Raw genomic sequence first — 12,525 nt, forward strand, 5'->3', positions numbered from 1 at the left:
TTGCCGGAGGCTCTAAATGAGAGTGTGACTCAGTCATTCCAGGGGCAAAACATCTCCCAGGCGAAGTGCACAGCCTGCTGCTGGCCTCTCCCCTCAGAAAAGAGATGGGTTTCGGGCCAGATCTGTCTCTCTCTCTCTTTTTTCTTTTTAGCATCGTTACCATTAATTGCTGAGAAATCAATCGAACCCTGAACTGTTGCTGTGATTTGGTGCCTGGCTGATCAAAGTAGCTCCTTGCCCTGTATTGACAACTCATTATTGAACAGTAAATCGCCCATTCAATCACGCTCTTTGCGCCATTAACTGGATTAACTGGTTTCACAAAGGCCCTACTTTAAGCTTGAAGTCTGGGGTTTTTGTGGTCTCAGAGAGAAAAATAAATATGTATTTTCTTTTACAATCCTGCCTCATGGGAATTAATCATAAAAGGCTACAGTGATCTAGATGTACGTCTTTTTTGTTGTTGTTTCCTCTGGAGCTAGGGTTTATCTTAATACCATACTTTCTTCATTCATTATCAGTGTTCCAAACCCTTTTCCATCGGAACCTGGCTTTATTTAAAGCTCCTGCCAAGCAGAGCCCTCCTCCTTCTTTTCAGCTTTTGTATTTTCCCTGTACGTTAGATAATTTGGCTCTGAAATGGATGCTCAGTTTCAGGACGCTAGACTCTTTCATTCGAAGCAAAGCTAGTCAGCTCCCTGTAACTGCCCCCAGGGCTGTTGTGATGACTTACCAAGCCCACTGCAAAAGGGAAAAAAGTTCCTTTTAGTGTATAATGAACTTTATCTGCTTTGCTATGGTGAGGCTCACTTTTAATTACATGCATCTTTCAGCTTGTTTTGTTGAATTGCAAAGACTTTCTGTGAGGGGCCCTGATTACAGCTTCCCCACACGTGTCCAAGACGGGTTAGTGGGCTGCGCTCTCGTGCGCCTGCAGCGTGCTTCCTGTCAGGCAGTTGGCATTGCATGGGACGGGCACTTAAAGAGAGCCTCTGCTCGGCACGCAGGGACTTTCAGTGTGATTGTAGCAGAATGGTCAACTGATGCAGCGTGCTTATTTCTTCCTCACTAAATTCGACCTTTCTTTGGAGAAATAAAGAGACTCAGGAAATGCTGTTGTGCCTGGAGCAGGTTGTGGAGCGTGGGCAATTGACGTAAACAATATCAATTTTCCTTTTCTGTTCCTAAAGCCACTTGCACTCAGCAGGAAATGTCCAGTGTGTCACACAGTATGACACATTTCACGCAGCCGCACTGTTGGTATATTGATTTGTTCAACAGGTAACTGCTGAGCTCCTACTATGTCCAGGCACTGGTCCGCGTGCTAGAGTGCAGGCAGTGCCGCCCTCACTGAGTTCACGGACCTTACATACTGATGGGAAGTAGGGGAGACAAGTCACCACTAATCCACTGAATAAATTCTTTGGGTCATGGCGAGACTAGTGAAGACATGAACGGGTCGATGGGATAGAGACAGCAGGGAAAGGCCTCCTGCGGAGGCGACATTTGGGCCGAGCTAAAAATGCTAGCTTAGGTTAGGGTCATTTTAAAGGTGGTGACCTTACGCCCGTTTTCTCAGGTTTATCAATAATTACCACATACCAAATACAAAACAAATGTTGAGGAAGAGGTTTAGAGCTCTTTTTTCTCATTGCAGCTTCAAAATAAGATACTCATCCTAAGACTGGGAGGTGAAAAACCAGGATTTACAACGGGATCTGGGAGCAAAGTGTTATAGGTAAAGTCGTGAGGGTGGCAAGACTCCCATTTCTGTTAAATGGCTAGAATTGTATACTTCAGTCATGTCACCTGCCATGCCTCCACTTCCAGCTGAGGGCCTCCAGCACAGGGAGGTGAGCGCTGGGTCAGCCGCTACCTGTGGCCTAGGAGAGGCTCTGCCATAAACGGTTCCATCCCGAAAGGAAGACATGGGGCATTCAGATGTCTACACTTGAATTAGAATTGAATTAGAAACTGTGGGGAGAATCGCCAGTTAGTAGTGGGCAGGGACGACATAATATCAGGAAACAGAGCGAGAAACCTCGTGGGCACAGCTGCCAGGTAAGTTGGCATGTGAAGAGCAATCTGCAATCCCGAGCGGCACACCGGAAGGGAAAATCATCAACTTCTGGGGCAAAGGGACTTAGAGCTGCCAACAGTAAATTTGTCTCTACAAGGCCAATTTCTGCAACTATTCCTGTTTTTCCCAAGAGGCCTAGTTTACCTCTTTCCTACTCCCCAACCCCACACCAACCTATATTCTTTTTTTTTTTTTTTAAAGACTTATTTATTTCTTTCTCTCCCCTTCCCGCCCCCCGCCCCGGTTGTCTGTTCTCTGTGTCTATTTTGCTGCGTCTTCTTTGTCTGCTTCTGTTGTTGTCAGCGGCACAGGAATCTGTGTTTCTTTTTGTTGTGTCATCTTCTTGTGTCAGCTCTCCATGTGTGCGGCACCATTCCTGGACAGGCTGCACTTTCTTTCACGCTGGGTGGCTCTCCTTATGGGGCACACTCCTTGCGCATGGGGCTCCCCTACGCAGGGACACCCCTGCATGGCATGGCACTCCTTGCGCGCATCAGCACTGCGCATGGGCCAGCTCCACAGGACAAGGAGGCCCGGGGCTTGAACCGCGGACCTCCCATGTGGTAGACGGATGCCCTAACCACTGGGCCAAGTCCGCTTCCCCAAACCTATTTTCTTGAGTGCTGGTGAGACTTTACCACATGGATAATATTCCAGTTTTCCCTTTTTTATTATTCTCACAATAAGTGCTGTGACTTTTACAGTCGCAGAGCAAGACTGCTCTTGTGAAGAGCAGTTTCAGAAATGCTAATAAAACTGCACATGTATTTTACCCTTTGGCCCAGCACTTCCAGGAACTTACACCTCCAGTAATATAAACACACACACACGGTTATTCATTGCAGCATTATTTAAAATGGTAAAATGTTGGAAACAACCTAAATGCCCCAATACAAGGAACCAGCTGAATAAACTAACATCCAATGGAGTAGTATGCAGCTGTAAAAAAGTGAAGAAAATCTTTATGAGCTGATATGAAGTGATTTCCAGAAATCAAAGGGTACCATTTAACAAAGAAATGATAAAGGGGACTAAGGGAAGAGGCACTATAAAAGGTATAACTTCAGGAGTGGATGTAGCTTGGTGACTGAGTACCTCCTTCCCATGTAGAAGGTCCTGGGTTCAGTCCCCAGTACCTTCTAAAAAAAAAAAAAGAAAATTTAATAAGACATGGCCACAACACACTGTATTAGCACCATGCTACCAGTCTGGTTCAACATGCGGCCCCTGAATTCCAATTTCTTCTGAATATAAACTTGGAGAAACTATACCTGACACATTGAAACAATGTTGTATCACCCAAGAGCAGCTTCTGCAAAGAAGAGGCACTAGAAAGTAAACTTTGGGGAAAGAATTCAATATTTAACATTAAAACAAGATCTGTAGCATCATCTTGGTAAAATCAGAACTGTATTGGACTTCCTATTTGCTAATCTACACTACTTAATACTGATTTTATTTATTTATTTAAATTCTTTTTAAGCCACTGTTACTTATTTATTTTTAATTAGAGAAGTCGTGGCTTTAAGTTCTGTTTTTGTTTTGACTTTTTTTGTGGAGAAGGATGGGAGGGATAATATTTTCAGCACTAGGGTTTCATCCATGCTCTGAAGCATTGTTTCCTCTCACAGAGATTTTTGCTTATTCACCTTTCCTCTGAAAAGCCCAGGTGAAGGAAACGATGTCCAGTGTTTTACGTGGTCACCAGCAGAGGGCAGCAGTGTACCCCAGGTCTCCTAGAGCCACGCAGGCAGAGAAAGATGCAGGCGGGGCCCCAGGCGCAGCTGGCTATTGGGAATTCTAGGCGAGGCTTGTAAGCGAAGGAAAAAGATGAGGCACCCGGTATTGAGAACAATGAATCTGGACGTCTTCTAAATTTCACAGGAGAAAAATCATAGGAAAAGGCATTCATTTAAAAGCTGAATATGTCCTTGGAAACACAGTCCCTGCATTCTATTACAAATGAAGCAAAAGCAGCCTTAAACTATACTCATTTTAGATCCAGACTTTGCTGTCCCCTCTGAAAACATACCATCCTGCCTTTAGTCAACCAAGTTTTGATTCAACCCCTTCTGTGTGCTCCACATAGCATCACGTGTTGTGAATAAAAAATGAAAGATGGAGACTCAACCAAGCAAGACAAATCTAAAACACCATTTAAAAAAATTCTGTCAATGCATTGTTTGTTTGTTTGTTTGTTTTGCCTTTTAAATTTTTATTTATTATTTTTCTTTTGTGGTTGCTTTATTAAGTCAATGATTTTTAAAGGGAGTTAGGGTGATTCCAATTATATATTTTTAGAATATTATTCAGCAAAGGGTTAATAATTAATGTTGATCTGATAGGTCAATGTTTTAAGTTAACCCAAACCACAGAAAATAGACATTTGAGCCATTGCTTCCTCTAAGACCTCATGATTGCTTTATTTCTGATTTCCTTGGTAAATTAAATTGTTCAAACCTTTAGTTGGGAAACTTTTGTTGTTGTTTTAGTTTATATTTTAAATTAGTATAATAAAAACAAAAGCATCAAACTCTTATAGAACACTTGCTGTGTGTCATGTATTATTTAAAAATTTGATACATATTACGTAATTTAATACATACAACAACCCTATGAGGTAGGTACTATTATTATTCCATAGTACAGAAGGAAAAAATGAGATTCAGAGAGGTGAACTAACTTGATCAAGGCCACACAGCTAGTAAATGATAAAGTAAGGTTTGAACCCAGGAAGTCTGGAGTCAGCCTTCATGCACAAAGTCACTAGATCACACTTCTATTATCAAACATTAACCATAACATACTTATCCCTGAATAAAGAACTTCTGTATCAAATTAATTCACTCTCCCTCCTTTGAATTCTTATCTTCAATCATTCTAAATTGACTGAACACTCCAGTCTTTCCTACCACTTTCCCTTCCTAGGAAGTGCCAGGTCACATGAACCTTGACATTTAAGAGAAAATTGAGTTCTTTCATTGTTTGGATGTGGATTTTTTCCTAAAAGAACATCACACCTAAATCTTACCTTTCTATTGAACTTTTGTTGGTACTTCTAATTACTATTTTTTAGATCAAATTGCCATTAGATTTTATTTTTTTAAACACTAAATCTTGTTCTCATTTTTTATTAGAAAGGTTGTAGGTTTATACAAAAATCATGCAGAAAGTACAGAGTCCCCACAGCTTTCCCTATTCTTAACATTTTGCATTAGTGCGGTACCTTTGTTAAAATTGGTGAACCAATATTATAAAAATTATAGTATTAACTATAGTCCATAGTTTGCATTAGCATTCATACTTTGTACTGTTCAGTTCTATGGGTTTTCAACATTTTTATTCTGGTAACGTACACAAAACATTTCCCATTTTAACCACTTTCAAATATTCAGTTCAGTGGTGTCGATTATCATCACCACCATCCATCACCAAAACTTTTCCATCACACCCAACAGAAACTCTGTACCAATTAAGCATTAACTTTCCATTCCCTCCGGGATGACTGTGAATTTGCTTATTCTAATTAGTTCCTATCAGTGAGATGATACAGTATTTGTCTTGTTGTGTCTGGCTTATTTCACTCAACGTGTTGTATTCAAGGTTCTTTCATGTTGTCACATGTGTCAGAATTTCATTTCTTTATATGGCTGAGTAATATTCCTTTGCATGTAAATTCCACATTTTGTTTATACATTCTTCGGTTGATGGACATCTGGGTTGCTTCCATCTTTTGGCAATTGTGTATAATGCTGCTATGAACATCGGCATGGAAATACTTGTTTGAGTCTCTGCTTTCAATTCTTGTGGGATTGACAAATCAAATGGCAATTTTATACTTCAATTTTGGAAGAATTGCCAAACTTTTCCACAGGAGATGCGGCATTTTACACTCCCACCAGCAATGAATGGAGTGCCCCTATTTCTCCATATCCTCTCCAACACTTGTTATTTCCTGTTGGTTTTATTTATTTATGTATTTATTTTTAAAAGAGTAGCCATTCTGGTGAATGTGAAATGCTATCTCGTTGTGGGTTTGAGTTGCATTTCCTCAATGGTAACGCTATTAAGTGTCTTTTTATGTGTGTATTATCCATTGGTATATCTTCTTTGGACAAAGAGCTATTCAAGTCTTTTACCCATTTTTTAATTGGGTAGTTTTTCTTTTTGTTGTTGAGTTGTAGGACTTTTTTATATATTCTGGATATTAAACCTTAATCAGATATGTGGTTTCCAAGTATTTTCTCCCACTCTGTAGGTTGTCTTTTTTTTTTTTTTTAAGATATATTTCTTTATTTCTCCACCCTCCCTCTGGTGTCTGCCCTCTGCGTCCATTTGATGTGTGTTCTTCTGTGTCTGCTTATATTCTCATTAGGTGGCTCTGGGAACCAATCCTGAGACCTTCCAGAGAGGGAGAGAGGTGATCATTCTCTTGTGCCACCTCAGCTCCCTGGTCTGCTGTGTCTCTTATTGTCTCCTCTCTGTGTCGCTTTTTGTTGTGTCATCTTGCTGCATCAGCTCTGCGCATTGACCAGCACTCCTGCATGAGGCAGCACTCGGTGTGGGCCAGCTCACTGCGCGGGCCAACCTGCCTTCACCAGGAGGCCCCGGGCATCGAACCCTAGACTTCCTGTACGGTAGACAGGAGCCCAATTGCTAAAGCCACATCCGCTTCCCTGTAGGTTGTCTTTTAAATTGCTACTTTTGTGAGTTTTTATAGAAGCCCAATTTGCAACGTGTAATCTAAAATCCAGATTTAAAACATCTGCCCACCTCCTTCTCTTTATCTCCAAGGTAATGTTGCCATGTCAGGTGGCGGCTTCCTACTGTCTATTTCCTATTAGGTCTCCTAAATCTTCTTTCCCATTTCAGTAGCAGCTCCTGATGCTACTTACCCCCACTCCACTGGATCCTTTCTCCCTAAACACTTTTTTCCTTCTTTTTTTTCAGCTTCTTTTGAAGAAGAAAAAATGGGCTCTCCATTTGGCAACTGTTTCTGAAAACTTCCAAGATTTCTTACCTCTTCCTTCCAATCAGTGAAATATTAGGATAAAAATGTAAGAATGTCTTTGGTGACTTTTATTGTTTTTCTGCTACACGTTTATATGAATACTCTTCTTTCCTCAGTAGGGACAGGCCTTCTATTAGGTTGGTGCAAAATGAAATGCAGTTTAGGACTGTGAATTTTAAATCATTTTAACTAGGCTCAAACACATCTTTATTAATCAAAATAGGAACCATTACAATCAATACATTTTTGCCAAAGAGAAATAGTTTATTGAATTCTGTAGTGTAAAAATCTGTGCTTTGGGATTTGGGAACTCTTGGAAAGCATTTTCTACATCTTGTTGATTGTGGAAGCAAAAAGTTGTCAAGATGCTTAAAGAAGTGGTAGTTGGTTGGCGAGAGGTCAGGAGAATATGAAGCAAAACTTCGTGGGCGGCGGACTTGGCCCAGTGGTTAGGGTGTCTGTCTACCACATGGGAGGTCCACGGTTCAAACCCCAGGTCTCCTTGACCTGTGTGGAGCTGGCCCGTGTGCAGCGCTCATGCGTGCAATGAGTGCCATGCCACGCAGGGGTGTCCCCCGCGTAGGGGAGCCCCACGTGCAAGGAGTGTGCCCCGTAAGGAGAGCTGCCCAGTGCAAAAGAAAGTGCAGCAAGAATGGCGCCACACACACGGAGAGCTGACACAACAAGATGATGCAACAAAAAGAAACACAGATTCCTGTGCCGCTGACAACAACAGAAGCAGACAAAGACGACGCAGCAAATAGACACAGAGAACAGACAACTGGGGTGGGGGAGGGAAGGGGAGAGAAATAAATAAATAAATAAATACATCTTTTAAAAAAAACAAAAACAACTTCATAGCCCAATTCGTTCAACTTCTGAAGCATTGGTTGTGTGACGTGGGGTCAGGCGTTGTTGTTTAGAAGAATTAGGCCCTTTCTGTTGACCAATGTCGGCTGCTGGCGTTGTAGTTTTCAGTGCATCTCATCAATTTACTTTTCAGATGTAATGGTTTCACCAGGATTCAGAAAGCTGTAGTGGATCAGACCAGCAGCAGCCCACCAAACAGTGACTGTAACTTTTTTTGGTGCACTTTTGGCTTTGGGAAGTGCTTTGGAGCTTCCTCTTAGTCCATCCACTGAGCTGGTCATCGCTGGTTGTCACACAAAAGCCATTTCTCATCATATTTCACAATCCGATGGAGAAATGGTTCATTGTTGTTCCATAGAATAAGAGAAGACAACACTTCAAAATGACGATTTTTAAAATTTTCAGTCAGCTCGCGAGGCACGCACTTATTGAGCTTTTTCACCTTTCTGATTTGCTTCAAATGGTGGACGTTGAGTTCTTCAGCAACTTCTTGTTAGTTTAAGAGGATCAGCTTCGAAGATTGCTCTCAATTGGTCATTGCCAACTTCTGATGGCCAGCCACTACACTCATCTTCAGGGCTCTCATCTTCTTTGCAAAACTTCTTGAACCACCACTGCACTGTACATTCATTAGCAGTTTCTGGCCAAATGTGTTGATGCTGTGAGTTGTCTCCACTGCTTTATGACCCATTTCATCTCAAACAAGAAAATCACCCAAATTTGTTTTTTAAGTAACATCATTTCCATAGTCTAAAATATATATAAAATAAACAGCAAGTAATAAGTCATTAGCAAAAAAGCTCTGAGAAATGCATATTAAAATTATGTATAACATAACCACATTTATTTAAGAATGTATGCCAATATCAAACTGCAAATTGCAACTCTGCAAAAACGCAATTACTTTTGCACCAACCTAATACAAGCATACAGAATTGGCAAGACGAATTTATTCCACGGACCCTGCTTTCTAATCAGGTGGCCTCTGGTGGACTGTTTTCTCAGGGCGATTGCGACTGCTCTGGATGGTTATGCACCACGGGCTCCCCTCCTCTCTGATGCAAGCCGGCGGATCGATTTCCTAGACCGTGTCTAAGCCAAATATCTGAAATTTTTAGAATTCCCTTTTTTATATAACAAAAACAGGGGGATGAAGGGACACTGATTCCACACTTTCAACTTTATTTTAGGGAAGAATAATTTAATGACTCACCTGTTTGAAATGATGCTACAGTTAACTGTACAACAGGTCTGTTGCACTGAGAGATCCTTAAGTTTGAAGAGTTCACCTCTCTGGAGTAAAGCTCTTAAACAAGCCTCGCCTTGAGAGATGAAGGAGGGGGGATTCTGAGAAGGCAGGGACCTGAAGAAGCCACCTGAGAGTTTTGCCTCCACACTCACCTCCAGTCTCTCTGCCTCTCAAGAGGTCAGGCTGCTGGAGCCTCGGAGCAGCGCAGGTACATGAGTGCTCAATTCTCTCCTGCAGTACTGACAGTTTAAGCAGTGGTGTGATGTCTAAGAGAAAGACAGCACCGAGGAATTTCATGCATAGGCCAGTATGTCTTCCATTTGTCAGGGTGTAAGAAAGAAATTTGAAGATAAGCAAATGGTTGGAGACTATCGCATCCACAAGCTTCTTTCCAAGGCCACCATTAAAACCTCAAAAAATCCAAAAGCACTGAAATTTTACAAGTCACAATTTTCCAACCCATAATCCAGTAAAATTAGGCATAAGTAATTTTACAATGATCAAAAATCCTACCCAGTTGGAAACTAAAAAGAGCTGTTGATAATCTTTGGATCAAAGAGGAAATCCAAAGAAAACTTAGCAGCTATCTAGAAAGCAGTGAAAAAGAGTACACAGCATAACAAAATCTCTAAGACTCAGTGATTCCCATCCTCAAAGGAGAGCTTTTGGCCTTGAATGCTTTCACCTAAAGAAGGAAGACCAAAAAGGAGCAAGGACTTGTTTTTACAATTTACCAAAAAGAACAGTGAAATAAACCAAAAGAAACTAGGAGGAAGGATCAAATGAAAGATAAAACTCCAAATAATGAAATAGCATAGATAGATGGCAGAGAAGATAAATTAATCCAAACATTGGTTCTTGGCAATGACTAATGAAACAGATAAACCCCATATGAGCCTGTTTGAGGAAAGAAAGATAAAACGAGAGAGGATGAACAAAAATAGATAAGATCAGAAAAGAGAAATAACCACAGACACAGGAGAGATTAAAATAGCTTAAAAGAATATAATAAGAGCTCTGTGGCATCAGTGTCTGAAACTTGGAGGGATGAATTCCTAGCAACATTATATATTATGAAAACCGAACCCCCTAAAAAGTTTAAAATTTTGAATTATCAAAGAAAAGCTGGAAATGTTGATAAATTTTCTGTCATTAATTTTAAAAAGAACAGCTGTAGAGGACATTTGGGAGCATTGCATAGATATTTGAATGTGGCCTGTATATTATAAAGGTATTTTTTGGGGAGTTATTACTGATCTTCTCTGCTATGACAAATAAGACAAAGCCTATATTTTAAAAACCTTTACCCTGAAGCATTTAGGGGTGAAATGTCATGATGTTTGAAATTTTCTACCCACACACATATCCCAAATACACAATACCTTTATAAAACTACAGTAATCAAACAGCATGGTTTTGGCACAGAGAAAGATAAAGAGTTCAATGTAACAGAATAAAGTCCAGAAATAAACCCATGCATATACACAACTGGTTTTTAACAAAGGCACAGAGCAGTGTAACAAATGCTCTGATGTGCTTCATCAACAACCAGCAATTGGGTAGCCATTTGCAAAAAAAGTGAACTTGGATCCCTACCTCTCATCGTATTAAAGCCTAAAATTATAAAACTTCAAGATGAAAACATAGGAGAAAATCTCTGTGACCTTGGGCCCAACGAAGATTTATTAGAGAACGCTACCAAAACCCATAAAAAACAAACTTATAAGCTGGAGTTCATTAAAATATAAAACCTCTGGTCTTGAAAAGATTGTTGAGAATGAAAAGATAAGCCAGAAATTGGGAGAAAATCATTGGAAAGCATTTCTCTGAAATCCAGACTATGTAAGGAATTCTCAAAACTCAGCAATAAAAAAACAAATAATCTAATAAAAAATGGGCAAGAGATGTGAACAGATACTTCACTGAAGAAGATATATAGATGGTAAATAAGCACATGAAGAAATGCTCAACATCATTAGTCATTAGGGAAATGCAAATTAAACCTCAGAAGATACTACCACACACGTATTAGAATGGCTAAAATTGAAAAGACTGACCATGCTGAGCGTTGGTGAGGAGGTAGAGGAAATGGAACTCCAAAACACTGCTCGTGGGAATGTAAAATTGATAAGTACTTTGGCAATCAGTTTTGCAATTTCTTAAAAAGTTAAACATACACCTACCATGTGATCCAGGCATCCCAATGCTAGCTATTTACCCAAGAATAAAGGAAATATATATCCATTAAAAAACTTGTATACAACTGTTTACAGAAGATTTGTTTGTAATAGCTAAAAAACTGGAAACAATCCAAATATCCATGAACAGATGAGTGAATAAAGAAATGGTGTGTGTGTATATAATGGAATATTACTTAGCAATAAAAAGGAATGAATTATTAATATACACAATATCTCAAAAATAATAATGTTGAGTGAAAGAAGCCAGACAAAAAAAGAGTACACATTGTGTGATTCCATTTATATAAAATACTAAAAAATACAAACCAATCTGTTGTGACAGAAAGCAGCTAAGTAGTTGCCTGCAAAAGAAGGCAGAGGGGATGTGGAGGAGGGATTATACACAAGCACAAGGAAACTTGGAGGCTGATGGATATGTTCATTTTCTTGTTGTAGTGATGATTTCACCAGTTTAGCCATATGACAAAATTTATCAAATTGTACGCATAACTATAGGTAGTTTATTGGGTCGATTTTACCTTAAAGTGATTTTTAAATATTACACGATTATAGAATATGAAAAGTCCTCAAATTCATTTTATGAAACAACTTCACTTTGATACCAAACCTGATGAAGGTAGAAAAATAAAACTATAAAATATAAAATATTTATATGCAAATTGCCTCCATTGATATATAAAAACACTTTGACCATGTAGGGTTCATTCTAAGAACACAGGAGTGATTCAATATCAGGAAGCATATCAGTATAATCAATATAACCCCCATTTCATCAAGAAATTAAAGTAGACCACCATACAATTAAATCAATAGATGTTTAAAAGGCATCTAATAAAATTCGGCAGCAATTCCCAACAAAGGTTCTATAGTAAAGTAGGAATAGCAGGACACTAGTTAAGTAAATTTGCCTGATTAAAGCTTAACAAAGAACATTGGACTAAAAAATGAAATACTAAAACTTATTTCAATTAATATCCCAAATGAGACAGGAGTAGCATCTATTCCTCTTTTATTTACGCTGTCCTGAAAGTTCTAGTGACTGCAACAAGACAAGAAAAGAAGATAGCCGGTAAGAATATTGGAAAAGAAGTGATAAAACTGTATTATGCATGCA

The sequence above is a fragment of the Dasypus novemcinctus genome, chromosome 26 (genome assembly GCF_030445035.2).
Source record: "Dasypus novemcinctus isolate mDasNov1 chromosome 26, mDasNov1.1.hap2, whole genome shotgun sequence".
Lineage (NCBI taxonomy): Eukaryota > Metazoa > Chordata > Mammalia > Cingulata > Dasypodidae > Dasypus > Dasypus novemcinctus.